Genomic DNA, 16,027 nt, shown 5'->3' with positions numbered 1-16,027 from the left:
CTAGTTCCACAGATACAGAACATATCCAGTGACTTTCAGGTAATACTGTACAAAACAGAGAAGATTTGAGCCCATTTCAATGTGTCACAAACCAGTGCAGCAACTTTTGTGTTGAAGGATAAAAGTAGTTAATGCTGCTTTTTCTGTACTCATGGACTTTTATTTGTCCATTATCTCAGAAAATAAGTTTATTTCTTAACTTGAGGGTGAGAGCATGGAAAACTGCAGTGAATTCCCATGATTAGATATGGAGGTTTTTAACAAACAGACACTGAGAAATGCAGAGACTGTTATTTACAAACTACTGGACTTGATATGAAAACTCCTGCAATAAGCAAAGAAATATTTACAACCAGCTGCATAAACAATGCTGGTTATGATGCCATCTGAAGCTAGCTCAGATTAGTCCCCTTTAACTTTGCTAAACATAGGAAGGAATGTCACTGGAAATAAATGAGTAAACTGAGATTTCTATCTGGATACGGTGATGATGGGGAATTAGATCTCATCTACAATCTAGACAAGTAGGGCAGGAATAGACATCCATTCAGGTGAAATGAATGCCCTCCCACTGTTACCACTCACACTCTACTATAGCATCAGGACGTTTCTGGCTTTAAATGAAATGTCAAATATAATTTGGCTCTGGATACAGAAGATATATGATTGCCCTTGGAGAAAGTTGATAACTCAGTGTACTCTGTGTCAAATGTGTATCTACCTGATAGCTCACTCCATATAAACCAGCCTGCTTTCCCTCAACTATATGAAATAGTCAGGCTCCAAACAGACCTGCCTGCAATTTACACAAATGAGTCCATTTTAAAAGAAAACCTTCATATCAGAAAGGGGAAAAAAAAGTGCTTATTGAAAGTTGACTCCATGTTAAATTTCCAAATGGCACTACTGCACATTACATTAGCATTCAGTGATGGGAAGGCAGTTACCCTACCCCAGTGGATAGCTCAGCATCAGATGAGGCATTATGTTAAATGGCACATTTGGATTTCTTCAACCTTCATTTGGAAACTTTTATTTGGAAGCCTGGTGTGTTTTCAGAGTTTTAACTGCTTGAAATCCAAGAAGGGCAGAAAACACAGAGGGAATACTTATGATTATTGATAGCTTCAAAGCTCCTTATGTCTAATGCGTCAAAATTTTGTGTTGAGAGAACAGATGGATTATCCAAACACATCTGTACATTTCCTTGTGTAGACAAATTTTTAAAATCAGTGGTTTTTCATATTTATTTTTTGTTTCTTTGCCTATTTTTCCTTTTTTTTTTTTTTTTTTTGAATATGCATAAGCAAAATAATGTTTGCCTCTAGAGAATATACGTTGTCATACCAGTTGAGAATTACTGGTCACTGCACTGGATAAAGTTCCTCCTATTTTCCTTAAATGTTGCAATATAGGTAATCTAAGCTGAATTTATTGCAAGACTTCCTGGACATTTTATCCTAAAGTTGTCAACTTCATTTTGCTTATATTTTTAATTATGTTAGTCTATTCTATACATTTATTTTATTTTGTATAATCAGAGACATAGACCTGTTGGAGCGCTTCTAGAGGGGGGCCACAAATATGATCCATGGAATGGAACACCTCTCCTATAAAGACATACTGAGAGACCCGGGGATGTTCTACCTGGAGAAGAGAAGGCTGTGAGATAGTTGCTGATAGTTGCTTTCAATATCTAAAGGGAAGCTTCAGGAAAGAAGGGGACAGACTCTTTAGCAAAGGCTGCTGTAGTAAAACAAGGAGAAAAAGCTCAAAGAAGATAGATTTAGTTTAGACATAAGGAAGAAGTCTTCTACAGTGAGGATGGTGAGACACTGGATCACATTGCCCAGGGATGTGGTTAATGCTTCATTCCTGGAGACTTTCAAGGTGAGGCTGGATCAGGCCCTATGCAACCTGATCTAACTGTTGTGTCCCTGTTCATTGCAGGGAGTTGGACTGGATGGCCTTTAACAATCCCTTCCAACTCCAAGAATTATATGATTCTTTACTCAGTGTGTCTTGTTCTTCTGTAGTCCTTCCTGTAACATATTTCATTAGATACTAGTATCAATACAGAGAAAAACAATAATAACAATTCAGTACTGTAGGGCAGCAATTGCAGTCTGTGCCCTTAAAATCTTCCGCACATCATCAGAAGAAAAAAAAGAAAAAAACAAACAGATGGCCTTGCAGCATGACCTGAAGGTTAACAAAGCTAGACCTTTTTCGATGAGGTATAAGATTATTGTTACTTTTCTGTCTAGATCAATATTGATTATATGTTTCAATTTCACTCAGATATTGAACTTGTTTTATTGGGCAAACAGCTGTAGTTTCTATTCAGTATCTCTTAGCAAATATTATTTCAATTATTTTGAACTAACACTGTACAAGTATGACTGCTGCACCCACAACAGTTTTTTTTTCTCTTTTTTTTTTTTCCTTCGTGAGATACAGTCCAGAACTACGTAACTACGTTCAAACACAAACTGACATACTAATTTTCCTCAAATAAATCTTCTTTGTGCCTTTATTCTCATGCTAATAAATTGAACAGTGGTTCTGTTCCTGTGAACTGCATAGCACTTGATCCACTGTGTCAGATATGCTGTTGTCACTGAATGAGAAAACATGATACATCAATATTATCTTCACAGAAGTTAGGAAGGGGAGTATATGGTTGTCACTTCAACAACAACAATAATAATAAAGAATAACTTAAAATTAAAAGATTAACTTATCTATGAACTCAACACAAAATACAGAATCAGAATCACAGTATTGCAGTGGTTAGAAAGGACCACTGGAGATCATCTAGTTCAATTCTCCTGCTAAAGAAGAATCACAGAATCACACAATGGCCAGGTTTGTAAGGGACCTCAAGGATCACGAATCTCCAATCCCGAATCTGACCTCATCTGATGGAGCCCATGATACCATTTGCTTTCCGAGCTGCAAGAGCACATGGCTGGCTCATGTTAAGCTTTTCATCCATCAGGACACCCAGGTCTTTCTCCACAGGGCTGCTCTCAAGGACCGCTCCTTCCAGTCTGTATAGATGCCTGAGATTCCTCAGCCCAAGAGCAAAACCTTGCACTTTGCCATGTTGAACGTCATTAGGTTCACCCGGGCCCACTTTTCCAGCCCGTTGAGGTCCCTCTGAATGGCATCCTTTCCTTCAACCGTGTTGACCACACCACTCAGCTTGGTGTCATCAGCAAACTTGCTGAGGGTGCACTTGATTCTGTCACTGATGTCATTGATAAAGATGTTAGAGAGCACCAGTCCCAAGACAGACCCCTGGGGGATGCCACTCGTTACTGCCTCCACCTGGACATAGAGCCATTGATGACCACCCTCTGTTTGCAGCCTTTTATCCATCAAGTGGTCCACCCATCAAATCCCCTCCAATTTGGAGATAAGGATGTGGTGGGGAACCGTGTCAAAGGCCTTGCTCAAGTCCAGGTAAATGACATCGGTCGCCTTTACCTTGTCCACCACTGCCATCACTCCATCATAGAAGGAATCAAGAAGATTCCCTACCTGACCTAGGTCAGTTCTTGAATAGCTCCACAGAAGGAGATTCCACAACTTCTCTGAGCAACATGTTCCAATGCCCTTACCACAAAGCAGTTTTGCCACATGTTAGTACAGAATTTCCTATGTTCATGTTTTAGGGCATTACTCCTTGTCTTGTCACTACACACAATTGAGAAGAAACTAGCCTCATCCATTTGCCTCCCACCTTCTTTTAGATATTTGTATACTTTTATCAGATTCCTTCTCAGTTTTCTTTTCCCTAGGCTGAACAGACCCATATTACTCAATCTTTCCTCATATGGGAAATGTTCCAGGCCCTTTATCATCTATGGTCCTCTGCTGGACTCCTTCTAGGAGATCCCTGTTATTGTTCAGCTGGGGAGCCTAAAACCAGACGCAGCATTCTAAATGTGGCCTCACCAGGGCAGAGTAGAGGGGGAAGGATCATCTCCCTCAACCTGCTGGCCATATTCTTTTTAATGCACCCCAGGCTATCTTTGGCCTTCTTGAACACAAGGGCACACTGCTGTCTCATAGTCAACCTGTTTTCCACCAGGACCCCCAGGTCCTTTTCTGAAGAGCTCCTCTCCAGCAAGCCAACACCCTACTCTCTACTGATGCATGCAGTAAATACGGGAATGTTGGATTTGATCAGGAAAATAAATAAATAAACAAATAAATAAACAAAGCTTGAGTTTTATTGTCTTGACTTTTGGTTTTAATATTTTGTCATCTATGAGAATAGATGAACTCTAAAATCCTCAGAACAACTCCTATCACAGCTATAGCAGAAGCAGAAAATTTTATTATATTGTCTGAGAAAGAATGTTTAAAAAATTATTATAACTACAGTGCTGAAAGAAAGCTAAAACACTTACCAAAAAGATTCCAAAGAAAATGAAATAAGTGAATACAAAAATAATCATTTGGTAGGGGCAATTGTAATTTACTTGCAGGAAAATGCTCAAATTTGCTTAGCTTGTTTTGTAAAATGGAGGATTAAAGAGATCTCTGCATCCCTATCAATTTCCAGATTCCTTTAATTTGTAGAAATGTAGATATAGATGAACAAAGATTTCATATTCAAAACCATCCACTGAATGACTGTGAGACTCACAACATTTAGCAGATATAAAAATGGAAAAAAGATCCTTGACATTCTTGATACGTAGCTGAAGACTCACAAACAGGGAACAGACCTATAAGGTTAAGTATTGGTATAAATTATACAGAAAGCACATTTGCTCTAGCACTGGCCTTTCCAACTGAAAGTGATGGTATGATTAAATAATTGAACTGTGTCACCTTCTACAGTAAGACAGAATTCCAACAGGAATAATTATTCCAAAATGGAAAAGAATGCAAATCAAGCTCTTCATCAGGCTAGACAGTATAGTCCACAACTTGACTTTTTGCTGCCTTCTGGATGGTAGTGGGATCAAGATCAATGAGTTGCATTCCTTTAACTTTGCAAATGTGTCAATTATTTCATGAGGATTGATCTCTACATCATTAATTTTCTTTATGAGGAAAAGATTTGGCTATTGCTCATGTCCAGCAGTGCAGCAACAAAGTGCCATTAAATATTTCTTCAAACAGTTAATTCTTGGTTTCACTCAGCATGTCATTTCATGCCCAAGAATCAGATCTGGCATTTTGAAGAATTTATTTCTCAGAATGCCTGGACATTTTGTATGACATATAAGCAACACCAGGCACAGCATCCACAGAAGGGTTTCTGCCAAGTACATATCTTCATTGTCTTCCCCTTTATTGTACGTATTTTTTCTTGACTTTCAGTCAGTGGGCTGCAGTTATAACATTTCTCCTTAATTTTCTGTCTTTTCTTTTTTTTTTTTTTTTTTTTTCTTCCTAGTATATGTAAGTACATTCAATTATTTTTTTTTCCAGCCTGATGGGAATTATTCTCCTTCTCCAAAAATCTCCCCACTTTTCTCACCTTCAGATTCATCAACAATGATGTTTATGATAATTCAAGCTTCTCTGAATCAGGGAGTTCTTCTGATGTCACTGCTACAGTTCTTCCTCTGAAATGAATATTTATTTACCATTGTTTCAATGACCCATTCTTGAAAAACTATAAGCAACTGTTCTCTGCCCTCAATCTCTTTTTCAGTTCTGCAGCTTGATGTTCACTCAGACATTTTATTATTATCTTCTTCCTGTTTAGCATTTATTCTAAACAGTCAATGTTAAGATCTTATTTCTCATCCTTCTCTCTCACCTGGTGGTTCAAGCAGTTGAGGACCTGAACACGATCTTTTCTTGTTCCTTGTCAATCCAAATTCTTACAGTCATTTTAGCATCCTTGACATTCTCATATCAATCTGTATCTTAGTGTCAAGAAACTCTGAAGAAAAAAATTTTAAAAAAGGAAAAAGAAAAAAGAAAAAGAAAAAAAGAAAGGTAAAAAGTAATATTTTGTTTAAATAAATAGGTTGTATATAATTTTAACTTTTATTTCCTTTTAATGAATTTTAAATATTCACAGAAGAGTTGAGTATTGTGAAAAAGCAAAATTTTGCAAATCTGCAACACAGCAGATTTTTTCATCTCTTCTGATTATCCATCACACTGAACTTCAATTATATCTTTACCTGGTGTCCCAGCAATAATTCATGCAAAAGTTATCCCAGGAGAAGATGTGGAGAACACATGTTCATGCCTTTGAAATTGTATTGGAGATTATATCACTGGAAGAAGAGTGCATGAGAAGAGGGATGGGGTGAGGCAACCTTACTGTGCTATCTTCTGCTTAAGGTGTAAGAATTTGGGATACATTGTGCATTCCTCCTCTTTGTGATATCTGTGCTACTTCCCTAAGGACATAGCCATTAACATGTCAGCCCTGTCAGGGTAACAAAGCAGAAATGTTGCCTGCTTTGGGAGTGCCTTGACAACAAGTTGATGAGTACAAAGATTTAGCTTTTCTTTTTTTTTTTTTTTATTGGGACAGTGGACTAACATGGCAAATTGTCATCCGTCTTTAAAGAAAAGTCATTTCAACTCCACAGAGGTGGTCATAATTGACACTGAAATCACCCAGGTAACCACAGTCTGTGGCTTTCTCATCACATATGCCAATTATTCTGGGGGTTTGAAACATCGTAGTGATTAAGCTTTTAACATTTTGATCAGTATTACTGTTAAACAGATAATTCTTTATGCTTTTTGTCATTTCTTATAGACACAAACCATTCATTTGTGGCTAGCTGTGATGGTGAATTAACTACTAAAGGAAAATATGCATAGTAACTGTTGCTTTATTTATATTGCTGTTCTCTTATGGGTCTCCTCTCAGTTAAAAACAAAGAAATAAAAGGTAGATTGAGACCCAGAATTAATTCCTTTTTCTCCATCATCTCTTCATCTGGTATGGAAACAGATTCTCAAGTGTAGGGATTTAGGGAACTAACAGTTTTTGATAATCTTAAATTTTTAAGCTTCATTTGTGCTGCAAATAGCCGTACACTAGGGAGCAGTCCAACTCAGTAGGAAAATGGATGGTTTATGGGCTGGTTCGGCCCAGTTCCGTGACTAGTGGAGTGGAGGGATTTCACAAAATCCATGCCTCCAGAAAAGTGAAACAAAGAACCCCATAATAATTAAAATCAGCAGCAACGATCTGAGGAGAAACAAACTAATTTACTAACTATGGTATTGGAATGTAAGATAACACTATAATACAATATAGTTAGAATCAAAGCTAATAAACCAAATATAATGAAAGATTGTCCAAAAGCTCTTCAGCTTTACACTAGCTTTACACTGCTGCTGAAGTTATGTGTGCGGTTATAAGCAGCAGAGAGGAGAGCCTAGCAAAGAAAATGTCAGATGACCTACAAAACCTTATATCTTTCCCCCTGAGCAGAAACTATAACAACACGGCAAACAATCTTCTGGGAAATGTAGTTTTTCTTCTTTTCTAAGACAGGTGCCCAGAACTGGAGCATTAACATTTTAACTCCCAGCACACTACATGATGTCATGATGTGGAATACTGATAATCAAAAGCCATAAAACCATGACAGGCTTTTCCTCCACTTGCACCAGGTGGTCATCTAGAAGACGACAAGTTCTGTAGGCACTGAAGACAGCTGGCAAAGTAGGCCTCAGGGCTGCTTCTGAAACAGTGATGGTTAAACTTATGCTGTCATTCTATAAAGAAGAGAAAAACAGTTCCCTATGGTGGATAATTATTGTCATGATGTCTCTAGCAATGATTCTCAGAGGCTAAAATTCACCTGAGAAATTAAATGTATCAAATGTATCTTGGTTTATGAAACAATAAAAAACACAATTCATTTTTCAAAATTCATTAACACTAAGACGCTAATGACTTCTCAATCTATTGTTTTTAATAAATTTATTCTAATCTGCATGAGCTTTTCAAGTTTCAGACAGATAAATCCAGATGTTCCCAGTTCAATGGATATCTGTTGAGTAAAGTCAGTGGAGCTTGAGATACTCTGCAATCTAGTCCCTGGGTCAGACTTTAAATACCTATATGCAGACTCTGCTGTAATTTAAGAGGCTGTATGATATTCATATATTTATAAATATTTCTAGTGAATGACAGCTAACACATGAGACCATTTCTGAGTACCAGTTTAAAGTCAGGTAGACAACACTTGAAGACATTTCAGTTAGCTCTGAATGTGGGAAAACCCTAAATCTCTGTTGACTGTAAGAGGAGCTCTACATATAGACACCTTTTTAAATCTGTAGGTAAGTATCACAGTAGGTGGCTCATAGAAGTTAAATGAGTGAGATAAAACTAGCTAAATCAGTTTGCTAACATTGCAGAGAACTGTTCTTACTTTCCCAGTTGACAGACTGTTACATCAGTGACTCCCCCTTTTGATGTGCCTTTTTTCTCATCTCTCCCTTTCAGGTACACTTTCGCCAGTTGCCTACATGAAACTGGTGGTAACATTTCTTTTCACTTGTCATTTTGTGCCAGCTATTCCAAAGGTCTGTGTTCCTAACACATGCAGTAGAATGAGTTACATCCATATTTCAAACTGCTTTGCATTTCTGTGCATGTTGATAGAAAGATTAACTTATCTCTTCAATGATGTAATACAATAACACAATCTACAGATAGCAAGAGCAGTTGGGTTTGTTACAGAAAAGTATTTCTAGATTATTTTTTGTTAAAAAAATCAGGAATGGGCAGTAAGTAAGATGGCATAATACTTTCATACTTACCTGGCATCTCACTGCTTGTAATGTCTCAGTTATTAAACAGCATTCAGTACAAAACCCAGTCCCAAGCTACTTCTCCAGGTCAGGGTTGGGGCAGACACTTAAAGAAGACAGGGTTAATTGTGTCTTCCAGCTGTATCTGAAATCATAAAAAGTGTTATCTGTTTGCTTGTACTAGTACAGCAACAAACTGCTAGTTGTTCTTTGAAGAGTTCTGCAGACATCTGAATCAGCTATCAGCCTATTTAATGGGCTAGTGGAAGCTGACTGTGCTTCCTACTAAAGCAAGCAATAAAAAGAGCAACATTTTTGCACTTAGTAGCTTATGTACACAGCAAAAATGAAATAGCTGGGTACATCAGTTTTTCTGTGCACTTCTTAACACATAGTAATGATATCTTCCATTGAATAAATAAGCCAAGGCTATGCTCACATTTGTTTCAGTTGAATAAACTCCAAAGGTATTACAATATTTCCAACTAAAAAAAAATAATGATAATAATAATAAAAAAAAAAATTCAGAAGAAAATAAAAATCAAAACAAAAGCGGGGGAGGAGGGGAGGGAAAGAAAGGTTGCTGGACAATAATGATAAGTATAGCACGACCGGTTACAACAGGAGTTGAAAAAAAAAGGAATTAAAAAAACATAAGCTTTTTCCCCTGTATTTGTGGTACAATGGAACTTCTTGATGGGTTATCACAATGATACCAACTATCTTGGAAATTGTCTTTATTGTAAAACTCTAATCCCTTAAAAAACAACACTGATAAGCACTTTTAATCTACTAAGTCATATGATAGCATTCTTCATTCAACAGTAACTTGTTTTGAATTAAACCTGCATCAGCAGGTTTATTTCCTCTGAGATCTTATTTAGGGGTCAGGCTTTTGTCTTTGCTTTGTAACTGTATATTTTTTTGCCTTTAATTTTTACTTTCTGTTCAGTTCTTTATTTATTTGTTTATTTATTTATTTATTTTAATATAAAACTCCCAAGTCACTTTGTTAACCATGAACTAGGAGCATTTAAAAGTAACCCATCATTGATGTTCAAGATAGAACTGTGAGTGCTGGCACAAAATATTTACATAGATAACAGTTAAGAGCTTCGATCTTCTATAAAGAGGCTTCACTCACACAGCTATTCTTACAGACGTCAACATAATGGACCACTTAGTAAAAGGGTTACTGAACCACCAGTAAAATGTATTCAATTTACTTCACCCTACTAGATGTTTTCTTTTGGACCCATTTGCAAAGAAACTTATTGTAATTAAGAATCTGGTTCTGAACATTCAACCCCAAGTAGCACAGCCATCTTATCTGCTTTTTCATTTTATATTCAGGTAAAGAGCACAAACATCATCTGTGAGTTTCTTACATCAAACCCACAGTACAAAACATTAAGCTGCCTTTTATTTGTGATTAAGTTGACAGAATTTAATGCATAGATTCTGCTGTGATAAATTTGGAAGGAAGGAAGCCCACTCATCAAAAGGCAATACAGAGCATGAAGGATGAATTCTGTCTGAGTGGCGTCAAAGAGAAAACTCCCAATAGCTTCGGAAGGGGTAGGATTTCACCCTGGAATGTTATTAAGGAGTGAGAGAAAAGAGATGGAAAATATGCTATAACTTATGAGACAGGGGATTGCCCCACAGGTGACTTCTGTTCTCCTTAACGTTCAGTGCTTATGTGATTCACGCAGTGAAATCTCTGATCACTCAAAGATATTCATTTCATAACTGGTATTAGATGCAGTTACAGGCTGATAGTACTTCAGAAGACAAGGTTGCTAATATTCAAATACAGAGTGTAGCATGTGGGAACAATGCTTTTACACATACAAAGTTATAAAGAGATACAATTTTTCAAGGAATCAAAATGCCCGTCAAGTCAAGAACATGTATTTTCTACCCTCTCCCCCTCCCTCCTAAGGACCTATTTACCACCTAAGCTGTTATAACTCTTAACCTTCTGTCCCGCACTCTCCTTCTTTACATTTGAATGTGATTTTTAATCTTGGTTTAATCACATTAACAAATAGTTGATCAAGTCTGAGCTTAGCATTTTTTTTCAAAAACGTTTTCTTGTAAAATTTCCCGCCACTGTCTTAGTGTAATTCCACTTCTTAATAAAACTGCTGGTGATGTTGGCAGTGATAGACCACCTCCTTCCAGTGGGTAACAGCCTGTATCCTGGTTATCACAGAAGCACAACTCCAGGAATAGTCTTCTCCCCAGAATTTATCAAACCTGCTAAAAATTATGTAGCATACATCCCATTAAATCTTCAAGATTTCAGAAACTGACACTTGAGAAGACATTAGCTCCTGTTCTATATTGAAAGTAGAAGGATGCTGGATGGTTAATAAGCTATCTCTTTAAACACACTGAAGATATTTAAACAGCAGTAAATGAAGTGCTTGCTCTCCTGATATTTAGATGGTGAGCTATGTGGCTAAATACTGTCTCATCATTGCCTCTGGAATGTGTATTACTTGTCAGTGAAGAAACCATATTATATTGATATATTAAACACAGAAAATCATTACTTCCATTAATATTGATCTGCATGTGCACTCTTGGTATCAGCATGTAAACTTAAAAACTATCAAATATATTGCAACATTCTGATACAAGTTAAATATATATATAATATATCTAATTACCAAAATCATCACATTTTCTTGAAAAACTGCTTTACTGCCAAGACTTTTTAGCATCATCTTTATATTCTACACATTAAATTGTTCCCCAGCAACTTGGATATCCATATTGCAATGACCTTCATGGGTATTTCTTCCATTCTTTCATCACTCTTAAAGAAATACTGTTTTCAACACATATCAGTTAAAACTATGAGCTGTTACATATGTATATGTAAACAAAGGTAGTTCTTGGGCCTTTTTAAGAGACTTAATGCTTGCTTGTAATATTTTCCTTAAAGGTTGGTGGTATCCCAATTCAATCAGTGTTCTATTATTCATTATTATCTTTCCAATCCTGAAACTCACACTCTCACCTCCGAGTTCTTTCAACTCAACTCTTTCAGTACAAACAGCATTTAGTCCTTCTGAGTCATTTTCTTTCTTTTTTTCTTTTCTTTCTTCTTTAGCAAATATATTCACTCCTCAATTACTTTTCTGCAAATGCTCACAATTGAAAGCCCATTACTGAAATCAGCAATACAATCAGCTCAAACTGCTTGGTTTTGTACTTACATCCTTTCAAGATTCAATCTACAAAAGGAACCAGAGAGCAACCATGGTATTAGCTTATTTTATCTTCAACTCACAAAGCTCCACTGAGAGAAAAAGATCTGTGTGATCCATCCTTGCATGAGGACTTTTTTAAAATGTGCTGAACTTGAATTAATGCAAAACTAAACTGATAATTGATAGACAAATAAATTATTATATGGAGTAAAAAATCTCCTAGAGAGAATTTCTTACTTATATGAGAAAAGACAGGCAAGAGTTCAGATGACAGTACTTTTTAAAAGATTAACTCTCTCTAAATGGTTGACAACACTAAAAGGCTAAGTCAGGCATGTCCAACCTGTGGCCTGCATGCGGTCCAGCACAGCTAACAGTAAGACAGTATTTCATGACATTTTGTTGTTGTGTAACAGATGGCAGCAGAGGGGCACTCCAACAAATCGGTGTCTGACATGGAAGTGCATATGAAGCAAAGGTGTGGCATTGAATTCCTCCATGTGAAAAAAAATTGCACCCAGTGACATTCATCTACTCTTGCTGAACATTTATGAAGACCAAGCGGTGGGTGTGAGTGCAGGGAAGCAGTTAGTGTTATGCTTCAGCATTGACAACAGAAACAGTGGGTCAGCCTTGCTGATACAGATTTTTATAAGCAGGCTCTTGTCCATTGCTGGCAAGAATGCACAGCTCATGGTTAAGATTATGTGGGAAAATAATGTTTTGTAGCTGAGAATTTCCTCAATCAAGCTGAGTTATTGTGCTCTTTGTATCTAGTACCATTTACATGGAAATAAATAAGAGGCATTACTTTCAGAGCAACCTACAATATGTGGCCCAAGGCAATTCCTCTGCACTCAGTGCAGTCCAGGAGAGCCAAAAGGTTGGACACCCATGGACTAAATGGTTAATTTAGTACAGGACAGCCTGTACTTTCTCTAATACATTCTAGCACAGGAGTCCACAGTTATCTTCTGTGTGTCTTGGGAAATAAAATAAAATAAAATAAAATAAAATAAAATAAAATAAAATAAAATAAAATAAAATAAAATAAAATAAAAATTGTTTGGATTACTGGAAAAATTATTAGCATCTTAGGTGTAAATAAATTCAGTTTTTAATTTTGAAGAATAAGAAATCATACTAATTTCATAGGGATTTTTTTCTGCCTGCTGTTTTGAGTTTATGCCTCCTTGAATTCTCTGGCAGCAATCCTAAAACACAGAAATTTAACTCAGGCATCTTAAAGCATTTATTTATTTATTTGTTTGTTTGTTTGTTTGTTTGTTTATGAAAAAAGGCAAGAGTGGAAGTATAATTGAATAATTATTCAAAGAAACTATCAGAAACCCACAGAGTGTTTCCTTATCAATTCCCTTGAATTAAGGAGAGTTTTATTACTGATTGCAATGAAATCACCCTGCCATTAGAGAGCTATGTTGAAATTATTCAATTTAAGAAAAATATTTCACAACAATGATACACAATAAATCATAAAAGTTACACCCTGGGGCTAAATACCAGCAAAATTTTTAAGCAATTAACAAAATAAATATTGCAAATCTCTTCAACTTTGATATTTCTCTTCTTAAAAAATGAACAAAAACTGATTAAGGCCAAATAGCATGAGCAGTGTTTATGACATTTAAACTGTGCTTGCTGCCTGAGGCTACCTGCCAGTTGAGTTGACATCTTGCAGTTTCCTAAGCTGCCAGTGCAATCCTTAGGCAGCTTGCTCTGGGTGCTTTTTGAAGAACTGCCTAATATTTTGGGAGCTTGATATTTCTCTCTGTAAACCTGCACCCACTGCTGGGCACTTTTTTTTCAGCAGAAAGGCTGTCTGTCAGTGTTTCAAACACAGCTTCCTAGTCCAATAGATCTCATTCATTGCTTGAGTTGGTAGGTTGGTTCTTTTGACTTTGACTTCTACCAGATCTTTCTATCTGATTCATGGTGGTTTGCAGAGGGTAAAAAGGGGAAACCAAAATAATTAATAAAAAAATTAGAACACCTTTTTGTTGTGTTGGTGAGGTTTTGTTTGTTTGTTTGTTTGTTTTGTCTGAATACTCATTTTTCAGCATATGCCTTAAAAACAGAAGCTCTTCTTGCAAAGTCTTATTAATATTTACATTTCTGAACTGCTCTATTCTCTGACATTCTGACATGTTGCTTATTGTTTTAACTAGTACTTCATTTTTCTGCTCTCTTCACAGTTAACAGTCCTGTAAAGAGCTAATAGTCTTGTAAATGAAGACAAATTTTACTTTTTTTTTTTTTTTTTTTTTTTTACTTTTTTACTTTTTTCACACCTGTATTAATCTGTGAGCAACATCATACCTGCAATGTGGTACAGAATATGCTTATATTCGAACAAAAGAGTCACTGATACATGGGAAGCTCAGGGCCTAAATCCCTAACTGACTGGAAGAGAGGAGGAAGACAAGAACAATGAGAAACACCACAAGACCTGGGTATCTTTTATACTCCTTGGCAAATGCAATTAAAAGTCTCTAGAAAGTCAGGAAATAGGGAGGAATGGAAAGAAATATTAAAAGTTTTACATCTCACATGTAGTCAGGCTGACAAATAATAAGAAGCTCATTTTCTCCAAAAACGTGATGGGATAGGAGAGCTAGTGGGAACATCAACAGTTCTCAGTGGTGATTTTCTCCGTTTTCAGAACTAGTAGAAATGTAGGTGTTCAGTAAAAGAATGAAAATTGAGATTTTACTAAGCTTTAATTTACATTAGAAATACAACTTCAGAGGTTATCTGCAACATATCCACAAATCTGATTCCTGTGAATAAAAAACTTTGTTCTTCTTGGTCCAGATTCCCATGCTGTGCTGAAAAAGGCTTTGTCCTCTTACTTCAATGTATGAAAAAACAACAATAACAACAACAACAATCGCATTCTATCAGCATTCATGTTAATTATTTTTTATAATTTTATGTCCAAAGTTTTTTAAAATCTTTGTGCATACCATTATTCTCATGTTACAGATGACTGAAGAGAGACCAGTCACATGGGGCTCTCAAGTCACAAGTTCTACAGAAAATGCATCCAGCACAGCCAACCATCATGAATGTACAAATTTAACTGCGTGATTGGATCTAAATTAATCTCCCTAATCTCTTTACTAAGCTCCTCAGCGTCTTCTAAGGCACTCACCATGTAATCCAGACTCAACCAGCCCTATGGTATAGCATGCTGTGATTGACTTAGATTTTCATGTATTCATTGAGTCTTACCTGTTGAACCTGAGCTTAAAGAGGGGTAAAGAAAAAGTAAATAAGCCGTAAATAACATTCCCAGTGCTCAGGGAAATGCTGGCCCTTTAATGATCCAGCAACTGGAACAAATGATTGCTCACGCATAACGTACATATTGCAGTTGTCATAGAAACGCACTTAGCAACAAAGAATCCTTGACCTTTTCCCCATCTGTTTTGAATCTTCACAAAGGCACATTAATACCTATATATTGATTTCTCTTCCCCCCTCCACCCCACTTTTTTTTTTTTTTCTTTTTTCTCTTCTTTTTTCTTTCTTTCCCAAGAGGGAAATGACACATTTTTGCGTGGCTCCCAGACACCAGCAGAAGCCTTCCAGCCCTTCTGCTGATACGCTGCATGGATGCACTAATACAGTGTCTCCTCACACCTGCTTGGAGTTGAGCACCTGAAAAAAAGATAACTGCAAATTAAGGCATACAGCCAGCAACTCCACCTCAACTGGTAAACTTGGAAAACAATTTATTTCAACCTGAGAGGAACCAGAGAGGCTCAGAGCTCTGTGGTTTTTGACATAACCATCCAGCGAATGTACACTATCACACTCTGTAATAAAATCAGAATAACCCCCTTAAAAGAGATGCAGACCATCCAGGAAGCAAGACTGTGTTATCAACGTCCAAAGTGTATATAGCAACAACAAAGTGAGATGGAAACCACCCTGCTACAAACATCATGGCTAAGTACCAAAAAGATACAGAAATGGATGAAATTAATCCAGAATCTAAGTGAGCTGAAATCATA

At 36.6% G+C, this 16,027-nt stretch overlaps 1 long non-coding RNA gene across 3 annotated transcripts in view; it reads right to left on the bottom strand.

Annotated features, from left to right (window-relative positions):
• The window catches only part of LOC116237704 (uncharacterized), a 34,890-nt gene extending 19,406 nt beyond the window's left edge, over window positions 1-15,484 (bottom strand). Inside the window, exons 1-4 of one of the 3 annotated variants that reach the window (XR_016462294.1) lie at window positions 15,243-15,484; window positions 8,776-8,911; window positions 5,789-5,914; window positions 5,457-5,591 (exon numbers count right to left, since the gene is read on the bottom strand). This is a non-coding gene — a long non-coding RNA (uncharacterized LOC116237704). Of the gene's footprint in view, window positions 1-5,456; window positions 5,915-8,775; window positions 8,912-15,242 lie in introns of those variants that run through there. The other 2 variants (XR_016462293.1, XR_004168781.2) reach the window with 2 other exon arrangements.
• Window positions 15,485-16,027: the final 543 nt, after the last annotated feature.

The sequence above is a fragment of the Phasianus colchicus genome, chromosome Z, assembly GCF_987193195.1.
Source record: "Phasianus colchicus chromosome Z, bPhaCol1.hap1.1, whole genome shotgun sequence".
Lineage (NCBI taxonomy): Eukaryota > Metazoa > Chordata > Aves > Galliformes > Phasianidae > Phasianus > Phasianus colchicus.
The sequence above is the reverse complement of the archived record's forward strand: the minus strand, read 5'-3'. Positions and strand labels throughout refer to the sequence as shown.